The 12,216-nt window shown below is 57.5% G+C and overlaps 1 long non-coding RNA gene across 1 annotated transcript in view; it reads left to right on the top strand.

Moving 5' to 3' along the window:
* Nucleotides 1–12,216, top strand: part of LOC149122851 (uncharacterized) — a 34,332-nt gene that overhangs the window by 19,109 nt on the left and 3,007 nt on the right. The window contains exon 3 of the long non-coding RNA XR_016219923.1: nucleotides 3,538–3,645. This is a non-coding gene — a long non-coding RNA (uncharacterized LOC149122851). The remainder of the gene's footprint in view (nucleotides 1–3,537; nucleotides 3,646–12,216) is intronic.

Below are 12,216 nucleotides of genomic sequence, written 5' to 3'. Positions count from 1 at the left end.
ACTGTCGACCAGGTGCATCGAGCCATCCCTGGTGTTGCACCTCACATTCAGTCCTCCTCTGTGTCCAGATGGTAAGGGGCCTGGATTGGCTTTGCTTTTGGCCCTCCCACTTCCGCATCGTCTTCTTGTTGCCCCGCCCACTCCCGCCGTGTGCACTTGTGGAGCGGTTTCCCGAAGTGGCTCTCTTCCAGTCGTCCACTGTCAGAGCGAGACGCCTAGCAGCTAAGCAGGGCCCTTGGCTCAATTTCATCCCCTGCATTCTCTCTCCCTCTCCCTCTCTCTCTCTCTCTCTCTCTCTCTCTTTTTTTTTATTGTTGACAGAGTGGACAGTGAGAGAGAGAGACAGACAGAGAGAAAGGTCTTCCTTTTTCTGTTGGTTCACCCTCCAATGGCCCCTGCAGCCGGCGCGCTACGGCTGGCACACTGCGCTGATCCGAAGCCAGGAGCCAGGTGCTTCTTCCTGGTCTCCCATGGGGTGCAGGGCCCAAGCACTTGGGCCATCCTCCACTGCACTCCCGGGCCACAGCAGAGAGCTGGCCTGGAAGAGGGGCAACTGGGACAGAATCTGGCGCCCTGACCGGGACTAGAACCTGGTGTGCCGGCGCCGCAAGGCGGAGGATTAGCCTAGTGAGCTGCGGCGCCGGCCCCCTGCATTCTCTTTTTAAAAGATGTATGTATTATTTGGAAAGTGGAGTTATAGAAAGAGAGGGACACACACATACACACACACACACACACGGTCTTCCATCCTCTGGTTCACTCACCAGATGGCCACAACAAGCCAGGCACCTGGAACTCCATCCGGGTCTCCTGCATGGGTGGCGGTGGCCCAAGCACTTGGACCATTCTCTGCCGCTTTCTCCAGTGCCTTAGCAGGGAGCTGGACTGGAAGTGAAGCAGCGGGGACTCGAACCAGCGCCCACCTGGGAGGACAGTGTCTCAGGTGACGGCTTCACCAGCTGTGACCTAATGCTGGCCCCATCCTCTGCCTTTACTTTTCCCCTCCAAAGTCCGCTTCCAAGACTCAAGGGACCTAAACAGCCCCAGCGGAAGGCGAGGTGAAGGCACTGGGGCTGCTCAGATGTGGCAGGGTTTCCAGGGATGACAACGCAGGGCCTTGCTCGTCTGTGCAGGCTGCTCCCCAGCCCTGCTCCACACTCAGGGGCCCCAAAAGGGGCAGGGCGTTCTTGTGAAGAAAAAGCGCCTGTTGTTCGAGGCGTTTCTCCTAAGCTCCTCTCTGTCTCTCACTCGCTCACAGAGGCTGAGCAAGTCCTGAACGCGTCTCCCCACTGTTTGATTCCAGGACTGCTATTAAGTGGAAGAACCCACACTGGCCGTGCCGTCATTGTGCTTCTGAAAAATGCAAATGTCCCTTGTTTTTGGTCTTTAAAAATTATTAAGCAGCGAGAAAGAGGGCCATTTCCAGTGTTTGCTTGGATGGAAGGATGCGGGAGAATTAGCATGACTCTTGAGAGCTGCCATTGGTTAGCTGGAGGGAAAAAGGATATCAATTATACATCATCTGAGACGCTTCTGCATAGCAATCAGGCCCAGTGGGGGCTTCGAGGCAGCCCCGCTCTTCTCTTGTAAACACGAGAGTCTAGATAGACATGTCAGTCAGCAGCAGCCTGGCAAGTCTTGCTTTTAACACCACTCCTTTCTGTGGCTGCAATATGCAAACAAGGCTGTTTAGCGGAGGCTGAGCAGCTGCTAACGAGCTCCCTGCACCAGCCCTGGAGGAGCAAGGTTCTGGTTCCCAGGTGCTCCCAGCCGGCTCCTCTGGGCATGCCCAGGTACCGGAAAAGCAGGCCTCGCAGACCAAGGGCTGCCAATCAGGAGTCCATGCCCGCTGCCCCCCGTCTCCGTGCCGAGGCAGTCGCCCCCAGCATAGGACCCCGCAGCACCTTCGTCTGCTGTCCTCGCATCTGGGCGCGGGCGTGCAGAGAGCAGGCGTGAGACAGGCAGAAGCCAAAGACCTGCGTGCTGCCTAAGGTCTGGCGGACGTGGCCTCGAACCCACCGTGCCCGCTGTTCTCTCCTGTCTTCCTTTTTCCTTTTTCTCCAGTCACTATGATCCCTCTTCTTTTCCCAGCGTCGCGTTAACGACCTGAAGGGACAGTGCTGATCCAGACGGGCTTCCTCAGCCTGAAGGTTGGAGCCCCAACTCTGTGGTTTGGGAGCAGTCGGGGGTCACGCTCCCCTGAGCCTCACTGTGCCTGGGCAGGTCCCTAATTGGCTGCACAAAGGCACCCAGGACCGAGGGGCCTGGGCAGAGGGAGGGGCTTCACGTAGCACTTGACAGTTTCAAATCAAGACACAATGCATGATGGTTTTCCAATATCCAATTATTCTCATGAATAAAGAAATCTTCGCACAGAAATCTCCTCTCAATTCCCACCGGGTTAATTTACCATCTACAGAAACCACTCAGCTTTGCTGGCTAAACAGCCTCACGTGTGACTGTGTGTGTAATTACGGGCTCTCCTCCTCGTCATTAATTCAGTCTCAAGGCCGTCGTACCTTCGAGGTGCCCTGCGCGGGAGACAGGGTCTGTCCTTTGCGCCCGATGCATGGACGCTAAGCGCGCACCCTAAGACCTTCAACTCTTAACTGGTGTTTTAACTCTTTCCCTTAAAAAAAGAGTGTCGCATTTCCTGCCGCTTAGTTAACCAATCGTGGGCAGGTTCCTAACTGGGGCCACACTTCTGAGGGCTCACTCAGGTGTTCCTGTGCAGCCAGCAGGAAAGCCTGCTGCTGGAATCTTTGAGCGTTTAAATTATTGATCACGCCGGCTTCCCGGCACATCACAACCGATTTGAGACAGGTGGAGTGAGCGCCCGCCTGCCACACGGAGACTCATTAAATGGCCTTCAGGACTGGTCACACTTAATTACTTAACACGGGATCCTTTCTCTGTTCTGATTCGAGACCCCAGGAAAGCAGCCGACCCCAATTCTCAGGGCGATTTGATTCCCTCCGAACTTGGAGGCGGCGAGCCGGCGGAGAGCTGGGGCGCACGTTTCAGCGTCTGGTGAAAAACCTGGAGGCTGTGGCCTCCCTTTGGCGAAGGAGTCAGGCGTCACTGTACGAAAATGGCTCAGGAGAACTGGCAGCCATTGTTTGCTTTTGCCGATGGGCTGGACCGCTCATGGAAGGGTTCCAGTTGTTTTGAAGGAGATAGGTTTACAAAACCGAGTTAGGGGCATCCGCAAACTGTTGTTGCTTTTTGCTTTCAGATTCAAACTCCAAGTCCTTTGCTTACAATTGCTCCTCCTCCGTCTGACCAGTATGTGAAGGCCATGCCACTGGTTCCAAATAAAATGATAAAGATGCTATTTTATACATTTTTATGTACTTGACGGGCAGAAGGAGAGAGAGAATGGGAGAAAGAGAGAAGCAGAGAGAGCGCCCATCCACTGGTTCACTTCCCAGATGCCCGCAGAGGCCCCGACTGGGCCAGGGCCAAGCTCAGGAGGGTGGAGCTCCGTCAGTCTCTCACCATCCCTGCTCACCTGAGTCATCTCCTCATATCTTCCAGGATGCCCAGGAGCGGGAAGCTGGGATCCGGAGTGGAGCCGAGATACAAACCCAGCACCCTGACTTGTGATGCTGACACACAATGGCCGGGCCCAACACCTGCCCGCAGGTGAATTTCAGATTTCTGAATGAACAGCTCTGTCGGCATTTATCCTCTGCTTTGTTATGAGAATCCTTTGATGGGGTTAGGGTGCAGGCTCCGGAGCCGCATTCTTTTTTGAATTAGGACTGTGTGACTTGTGGGCTGTGTAATCTTGGTCAGGTTAGCTAATCTCTCTCTGCCTTAGTTCCCGCCCCTGTGGGACAGGTGCTGCTGAGCGTGTCTGCCTCATAGGGTTGTGTGGAGGACACGTGGGTGAGCAGATACCGCACTCTATAACTCAGCGTCCACGTTAGCTGCTGCTACCGCCCCAGTCTGTATGGGGGGCGCAACCGGATGTGGCTTCTCCTTCGACTACAGAGGAATGCCTTCTTGCCGTCTGCTAATCTGGTCACACACCGAGCCAGCAGGCTGCCCCGACAGGAAGCGAGCCCTTCCTCCTATCTTTAACAGTAGTCTCCACAGTAAGGATGGCACCGAGATGCAGCTCTTCTGGTGGACTTGTGATGGCGCAAACCCGGTAGCACATTTGTGTAGCACCCACGCACCCCCTTGTGCTGCGGGACACTCCCTATGATGTCCTGTTGATGTAATCAGAGGAGAGCAGTGCCGTTTCGTGGCTTGATCTCTTGCACTATAAAGGGAAGCTGTTTTTGATCCTAAGTTCTGATTGGAAGAGGTTCTCAGCTGAGCGGTCGTCACAGCAACGTGAGAAACACGCCCCCGTCTGCTTTGCCGTGTCTCCAGGCCGGGCGGCGTGAGCGAGCCGTGGCTTTGCCTCTGTGTTTGCCACATCCTGGGCGTGAGCAGGAGGCACAGATGATTCCTGAGAGCTGGGCGGACGTGGTCGCTAAAACATCGGTCCCGGGGCGAGTGTTGTGGTGCGCCAGGTGAAGCCCACGTGCCGTATCGGAGTGTTGGTTCCAGTCCTGGCTGCTCTGCTTCCGATCCAGCTCCCTGCTCAATGATACTGGGAGACAGCGGTTGGTTGTGGGGAGCAACTGAGACTAGACTAAATTACTGGAACTAGGACTAATTCTATGCATCTGCTTTCCCACAATATGGCACTGGGGAGGAGCAAACAACTACGCAGCTGCCTCATCAGTTTGATAAGCTGCAGGAGCTGATCCTGCTCCTGATTGGAGGAGAGCAGCGTACTCGGCGTGTGGGTAGCAGAGTTGGGATTGGTGGAAGAGGACTATAAAGGAGGAGAGAGACAACATGCACCAGGAACATCTAAGGGGAACATCCGGATAACATCTGAGCAGCCCCCAAGAGAGCCGGCTGGTGGTGTGCCGCTCCTCCACGGAAGCAGGGAAAGCGGCGGGGGGTGCCGCCCCTCCACGGAGGTGGAGGGGCCGGCAGCTAACCCAGGATGGCGACGTTCCTCCACTAGTGAGGGACCGGCAGCTAACCCAGGAAGAGCCAGGCAGAAAGAACAGCGCAGGGTTTAGTGTCATTCCTCCGCGAAGAGGGGGAGCGACAGTTGGTGACTCAAGTGCTCGGGTCTCTGCTACTCAATGTGGGAGACCCAGAATGAGCTCCTGGCTCCTGGCTTTGGTCTGGCCCAGCCTTGGCTGTTGCATGCATTTAGGGAGTAAACCAGTGGCTGGAAGATCTTTATCATTCTGCCTTTCCAAATATAAGTCTTTAACAAATATTACTTTAAAAAACGTAAAATAATTATTGTACTTGTTCTTGTTCTTCATTAAGCTGCCATTTACTGTGCCCAGGGTGCATCGGGGGGCCCGCCTCCTTCTCCTTTTGGGGGAATCTGTGATGGCCTCACGACTGACCGGACGGTAGAGGAAGGCTCAGCTGAGGCTTGTACTGACCCGGCCAGCAGGGAGGGGAGGGCAGTCCCTTCTCTTTTGCATCTTGATCAGCTCAGGAGCTTCCCTCTAACGGGAGGGCAGATCTAGCAGGCGGGTTGAACAAGTTAGCGTGTGAGCGACTGTTTCTACAGACATCTTCAGAAATGAGACGCCTGGGTGGAGTAATCTGGAGATCTTTTCTCTCTCCCTCCTGCGTCCCCCTCAACTCTGGGAATCACTCTGCATGTGGTAGGAAACCCGGAATCCTCAGGGACTGCTCATTTCTGAAGGGGAGCTGGCTCCGCCCCATGTGTTTGCAGGTGGCCTGTGTCCGAGGGCCGTGCACACGAGTGCTCCAGGGCCTCCTGCTCCCACCCCCAGTGCTCCCCCTGCACCCAGGGCGGTGCTGACTTGTATGGCTTCCCACAGAGCCGCCAACTCCAAGCTCTGGCACACTCAGCGCCATCTGGGGAGCCCTTAAGAGCACAGATGTGCAAGCCCTGTTCCACGCCAGCTGAACTGGAGTGTGGGGTGGGGAGCAGGCCCAGCAGGGGCAGAGTTCAAACTCCCCAAGAGGTCACAACCTGCAGCCAGGCTGAGAACAAGAGTTCAGGACGGCGGGCAGTGCCTCCCAGCCTCGCTGGGCTGCGAGAATCACTCACGGCGCGGCTCACCTTGCACGAATGACACGGCCTCTGCCGTAGAAACCAGGACTCGGCACGCCTAGGTCTGAGCCCAAGACTGTGTGTATCTCTCCTCCTCGCCTCGCCTCGCCTCTCCTCGCCTCTCCTCTCCTCTCCTCTCCTCTCCTCTCCTCTCCTCTCCCCCCGCCCTCCCCTCTCCCCTCTCCTCCCCCCTTCTCCTCCTCTCCTCTCCTCTCCCCTTCCCCTGCCCTCCTCTATCCTCCCTCCCCTCCCCTCCCCCTCTCCTCCTTTCCCCTGCCCCCTTTCCTCTCCTCTCCCCTTCCCCTGCCCTCCCCTCCCCTCCCCCTTCTCCTCTCCTCTCCCTTCCCCTCCTCCTTCTCCTCTCCTCTCCCTTCCCCTCCTCTCCTCTCCCCTCCCCCTCCTCTCCTCTCACCCCTCCCTTCACCTTCCTTCCCCTCCCCTCCCCTCTCTCTCTTTCTCTCTCTCTCATCTCTCTTCTTTATCTAACTATGTACCTACCTACATACCTATACTTTAGTTTATTATTTGGGAGGAAGAGCAAGGGGGACCCAAGTACTTGAGCCCTCACCTCTGCCTCCCAGGGTGCACATTAGCAGGAAGCCGGATCCGGAGCGGAAGGCCAGGACTCAAGCGCAGGCCTCCCAAGGTGTCCTAACCACTGAGCCAGACAGCTCCCCCAGCCCCCGTTTAACGCATAGGCAGAGAGACCCGGAAGAAGAGGCTGGGTGTCACAGGCGTGGGAGAGCTTGCGGGGGCTGGGAGAGAATATTCGGAGGTCTTTGTGCTGCTGTGGGTTTTGAGAGAAACTGAGGTGGGGAGGGGGAACGGCAGAGGACACGGCAGCCAGGTGGGTGTTGGGGTTCCCTGCTCATGTCCTGGGAGAAGTGCGAGAGGGGGAAGGGAGTGACCGACCTCACGGCTCTGGTGGAGCCGATGGCCGTGTCCCGAGGACGTGGCTCCCACCCTGGGGCCAGTGACCACTGCGGTTGCAGGAGAACGGGGTGGTGTTCTCTTCGGATGACAGAGGCTGGGAGGCTAGCGGCCTGGAACAGCGTGCTGACGGGGCAGAGACAGGGCAGGGGCTGTCTGAGGGCTGGGCGGGTTGCAGGGCTGGGTGGGGCGGCCACTGGGGTGGCCTATAAGCTGCCTTTGATGATCCCCCCGGCCAGGTCCCTGCAGAGAGGCAGCTGCAGCCCCAAGCCCTGGGACCATGTGGAGGAGGCGGGCTGCTCACGATTCCCGAAACAAGCGAAACCCCTTCCTGGGGTCAGGAACTCCGCCCCCCCCCTTTTAAGATTTATTTATTTATTTGAAAGGCAGAGTTACAGAGAGGCAGAGGCAGAGGCAGAGAGAGGTCTCCAGTCTTCAATCTGCTGGTTCACTCCCCAGATGGCCACAATGGCTGGAGCTACACCAGTCCAAAGCCAGGAGCCTGGAGCTTCTTCCAGGTCTCCCACGAAGGTGCAGGGGCCCAAGGACTTGGGCCATCTTCCACTGCTTTCCCAGGCCATAGCAGAGAGCTGGATCGGAAGTGGAGCAGCCGGGACTCGAACCGGTGCCCGTATGGGATGCCAGCACTGCAGGTGATGGCCCCTCTGCTCACATTTCTTTACTGAGTGAGCACAGGGATTCTGATGGAATTCTCGCCCCCAGCCGGGGCTGGCCAGAGCTCAAAAAACATCTCCTGCCTCAGTTTACTGTTCTGAGGGGCCCGTCAGAGCAGCCACAGCGTGCATCTGTCTCTGTGGTCAAGCCTGGGCGTGTGCCATTTCCCGACACCCGGCCTCGGGGCTGCGGCTGTCTCCACTCTAGGTCTCCACCTGGCTTCACGCTGGGCAGCTCTGCTGCCATGGGCCCTGGGCATTGCCCTGCGACCCCGCAGGCTGGGTTCAGTGACCAAAAAAACAAACAAACAAACAAACAAACAAACAAAAAAAAAACACAAGGCTCCGGGGCTTTGCCTTTGTTGTGTGTCTACCTGTCCTTTGCAGACAGAAGGAAAGCCGTTGTCCACTTGTGTGTCATCAAAAGATACATAACTTTTTTCGTTGACATATTTGAAGGAGAGGAGAGAGCCACCTCTCCTCACGCTCTTTGTCGCGGCAGCGCCACAGTGACAAGGATCTCAGTTCTCAGATGTCCTTTTGCTGCTCTGCCCCCCGCGCTGGCCCCGGCCTCCGCCGAGCCCCGCGTGCACTCCGCCGGCAGCCTCAGGAGAGCGTCGCCGGCTACATCTGCACTCTCACAGCCCTTTCAGTCTTCAGAAGCCGTCGACGGCTTGGCAGGATCAAGCCCCGCTGCAGCTCTCCCAGGCATTCGACCTGGAAATGCGGAGAAGTGAACGCAAGAGGGTAGCATGGGAGGCACCGCCGTCCGTCCGGGCGAGCATTGTGAGGCCCTTTGTGCAGGGTCCAGGGATGCGCCCAGCCTAGCAGGGGTGCACAAGCAGGAGAGAGCCAGGCGGGGGACTTCCTGCCACCTGCCGCCGAGCAGAGGGCTGCGTGGGAGGCCTGGGCTCCTGTTCCCCGGCCCGGTTTCCGAGTTCCCAGGTCCTGGCTTTGGCCCGACCCAGTCAGGCTGGTGCCATTGTGGGCATAGGGGGCGGGATGTGAAGCCAGGAGCCAGGAACTCCATCTGGTCTCCTACGAGGTGGCAGCAGCCCAACACCTGAGCCATCTTGTGCAGCGTTCCAGGCATGTGAGCGGGAAGCTAGGTTGGAAGTGGAGCAGCCAGGAATCACACAGAACTCTGCCGTCCCTCCAGGTGCCACGTGGGGAGGCCACGTGGAGAGGACCCACGTTTGCTGGGGTTGCTTGGAGTGAGGTTCAACGTCTCACAAGAGCCCCCCAACCCCCGGGTGAGGTCTGGGGACTGAGTGCTGCCTCCCCCACCCTGCTCTTCTTTGTGTCTCCCCTCGCTGGTATTTGTCCATGCCCTCTCCCTCAGTTCAGGTGCTTTCCTGGTCTAATCGAGAGCCCCGAGCCCGGGTGACAGAAGGCCACGGAGGCTGGAGACCGGAGCCCACGGCAGATGCAGCTTTCCCGTAAGTGAAAGTCCACAGTCCACAGCTCCTCCAAATCCGCTGCAATTAAAACTCAGCTCGCCCATCCGGCTCTGCTAAGCCGAGTGTAGGAGCTCCGGGGACCCAGGTTGAGCGTTCACATTAGAACTGCTAAGTTGTAAAATCAGTCAATTCACACTGGGTCTGTAGAGCATTAATATCTAAGAACGAACTTCTGCCATGGCGGGAATCCCACTCACTTCTTCCAGGAGCACAAACCTCCACCAGCGAGAGCCAGGACATCTCAAGGAGGCAGCCTCCCTCGCTCCTCTGGACGCTGGTAGTTCTTCCCTGAGATGACCCAGCCACGCTTCGGGACGCGTGCATGAGAGCTGATAGGAGTTGTAGCGCGAGGACGAGGCGGTGGTTGTGAGTGAGCATGGCGGTCAGCTCATCCGATTTTGGAGGGCTCGGAGCAGCACAGTGGGACAGGAGGGGTGCAGGGGACAGGGGGCGCGTAGGGGACAGGAGGGGCGCAGGGGACAGGCGCTTGCCGGCAGGAAGCGCAGGACGTGTTTGGATTGGAGTCAAATTCTAGAAGCCTGAAATTCAGCCATGACGTGTCTTCCTGACACCATGGGTTGACTTTGCAGGTGAAATCCAGTTGCTTCCTTGTGGAAGATCCCATTCTTGGAGCCGTCAGATTTCCCCATTCCCAGCGGTGAAACACGGAGCAGGTCTCGGCCACGTGTGGGGCATGCTCTGGGATCTCGGGTCTGCACCACGGTGGTCAGGCCTCAGAGCAGCCTCCTCCACGGCTTTGCACCTGCTGCTTGGTGAGGCACAGCTCCCGGGGATGCCACTGCACGAAGTTCTTAGAAGGAAGAGAGAATCCAGGGTGGTGAGCAAGGGACTCTACCCCGACTCGTTTCCCCCCTCGCTGCTGTCCAGTCCTGGGCAGTGGGCACAGGACGGCTGTTCTGTGAGGTCCGGGGACGCTTCACTGTGCCTGGGCTGGACCTCATGCAGGGCAGAGTCTGCTACAGGAGCCTGTCACTAAGCCGCCCTGGTGATTCGGGGCTGAGAACACCTGGGGAGGGGCTTGGGCTCTGGAGGCAGGGACAAAAGTGCATGAGGTCTTGGGCGGGCCGTGGTCCTCCAAGGGGCCATGACACTACGCTGCTGCTGCGCAGTGCGGGCTGCCCTGTGAGAGCTTTGCGCAGTGGGCGGAGTTGCAACGAGGACAGAAATGTCCACAGAGGCCCCTTCGGTGGTGGTGATAAGCAAGGCTGGAGTTCAGAAGCCTTATGGAGGGCGGTGTGACTTCAAAAGTCATAGCTTTGATACCTCTTTGGGGACACTTCTCCATGCAGTGCTGATGGTATTCATTCCTTTATTTGAAAGGCAGAGAGAGAGAGAGAGAGAGGGAGAGAGAGAGAGAGGAATCTTCTAGCCATTGGTTCACTTCCCAAATGGCCACAACAGCCAGGACTGTGCCAGGCAGAGGGTTGGAGACCGGTAGACAGATCTTTCGTTGCCAGTTCACAGCCCACAACAGCAGGGGCTGGGCCAGGCAGAAGCCAGGAGAAACTGCATCCCAGACACCTGTGTGGGCGGCAGGGACCAATTACTAGCGCCATCATCCATCCTCCTCCTAGCAAGGGTGGGGAACCTTTTTCCTGCCAGGGGCCATTTGGATATTTACAGCATCATTCACGAGCCATGCAAAATCATCAACTCAGAAATTAGCCTGCTACGGATTTATTGGATTTGGAGTTCCAGCTGCAGTGGTTTCGGCAGGGCCAGACCACATGATTCCCCAGGCCTCACACGACCTGTGAGCAGGACAGTCCCCCAGCCCGCCTTGGGCTGCGCATCAGCGGGGAGCTGGAACCGGAAGCCCAGGGACCCAGAGCCAGACACTGCAGCCTGGGTGCAGGTGTCCCAGGAGGCACATTCAACGCCACACCAAGCACCAGTGCCCCCGGCAGGTTTGCTGGGGACTCCTGTGGTCCATGTGCCACTGCGGACAGCTGGGATTGGTTTCCTGTTGTGTCTATGCTGCTGCATTCAGACCTGGGTTCGGGAGCAGTCACGAGGGCGCTGCAGACCCCGGACAGCTGACGAGTCCCGCTCTCTCCCCCGCTGCCCTCTCCTGCCCCTTGCTGGCTTGCTCTTGGAAGAGATAGACGAGGGAAGTTGTGCCTACAGACACGCACACGCAGGGCCAACACCTGTGCAGGGAGCCTCAACATGGGAAAGGGGAGGGAGACTTGATGGGAGACGCGCTCAGCCTGCAAACTTGGAGTTTGCGATCTGGCTTCTTTCCCGTGGACCGGCTTCTCCGCCGTGCACGCCGCAGCGAGACCCCGGATAATGACTAATGGGCTCAGCAGGTGAAGTTGCCTTTCCTCATTACCTGCTCCTGCCGACGCTGAGGGTTCTGTTGGCTTCAAGTGAAAGATTCCGTCCTGATAAAATCCCACTGGTAGGAGAGAAAGCCTGTGTTCTCACGGCGTGCTGGAATTTCGCAGCACGAGCCAGATTCATGCACCTGTGAAGGTCACGGATGGGGTTTGCAGAAATGGGGCTGGTTTTTTTTTCCTTTTTTTTTTTAACCTCCTGATATATGAGAATCCTTCAAAAATGTGTGGAAAAATTGTGCCCACGACTGGCTCTCCTGGGAGCACACCCTCTTCTTTGGCGTGGGAGTGGCTTCAGGCACACAGCAGGGAGGGACTCAGGAGGTCACCCTTGGGTGCTGCTGTTGTCTGCTTTGGCACTGACAAGGACATCATGAAGCCCTGGTTCCTTTCCAGCCATCAAGCCAGGGGCGTCCCCTGCAGTTTGGAAAGATGACCTTGGGTTGTCTCTGGGGAAGGTCTCCAGGAAGCACAGGGACAGTTCTGTCAGTCAAGTTCGGGAGAGATGCGGCGCCTTGCTATTCATTAATCGTTAAAAGGGGCACAAGCGTGGGTGGTCACTTTGTGCACTGGTTAAGACGTCACCTGGGATGCTCAGGTGCCATAGCTGAGGACCTGGATCCAGTCTCCGCCCTGCTCCTGCCTCCGGCTCCCTGCTCATACACACCCTGGGAGGC

Source organism: Oryctolagus cuniculus, chromosome 13 (genome assembly GCF_051225735.1).
Source record: "Oryctolagus cuniculus isolate XC-2025 breed Fujian yellow rabbit chromosome 13, ASM5122573v1, whole genome shotgun sequence".
NCBI lineage: Eukaryota > Metazoa > Chordata > Mammalia > Lagomorpha > Leporidae > Oryctolagus > Oryctolagus cuniculus.
Note: the sequence above shows the minus strand (reverse complement) of the source record. Positions and strands in the feature narration are given on the sequence as shown.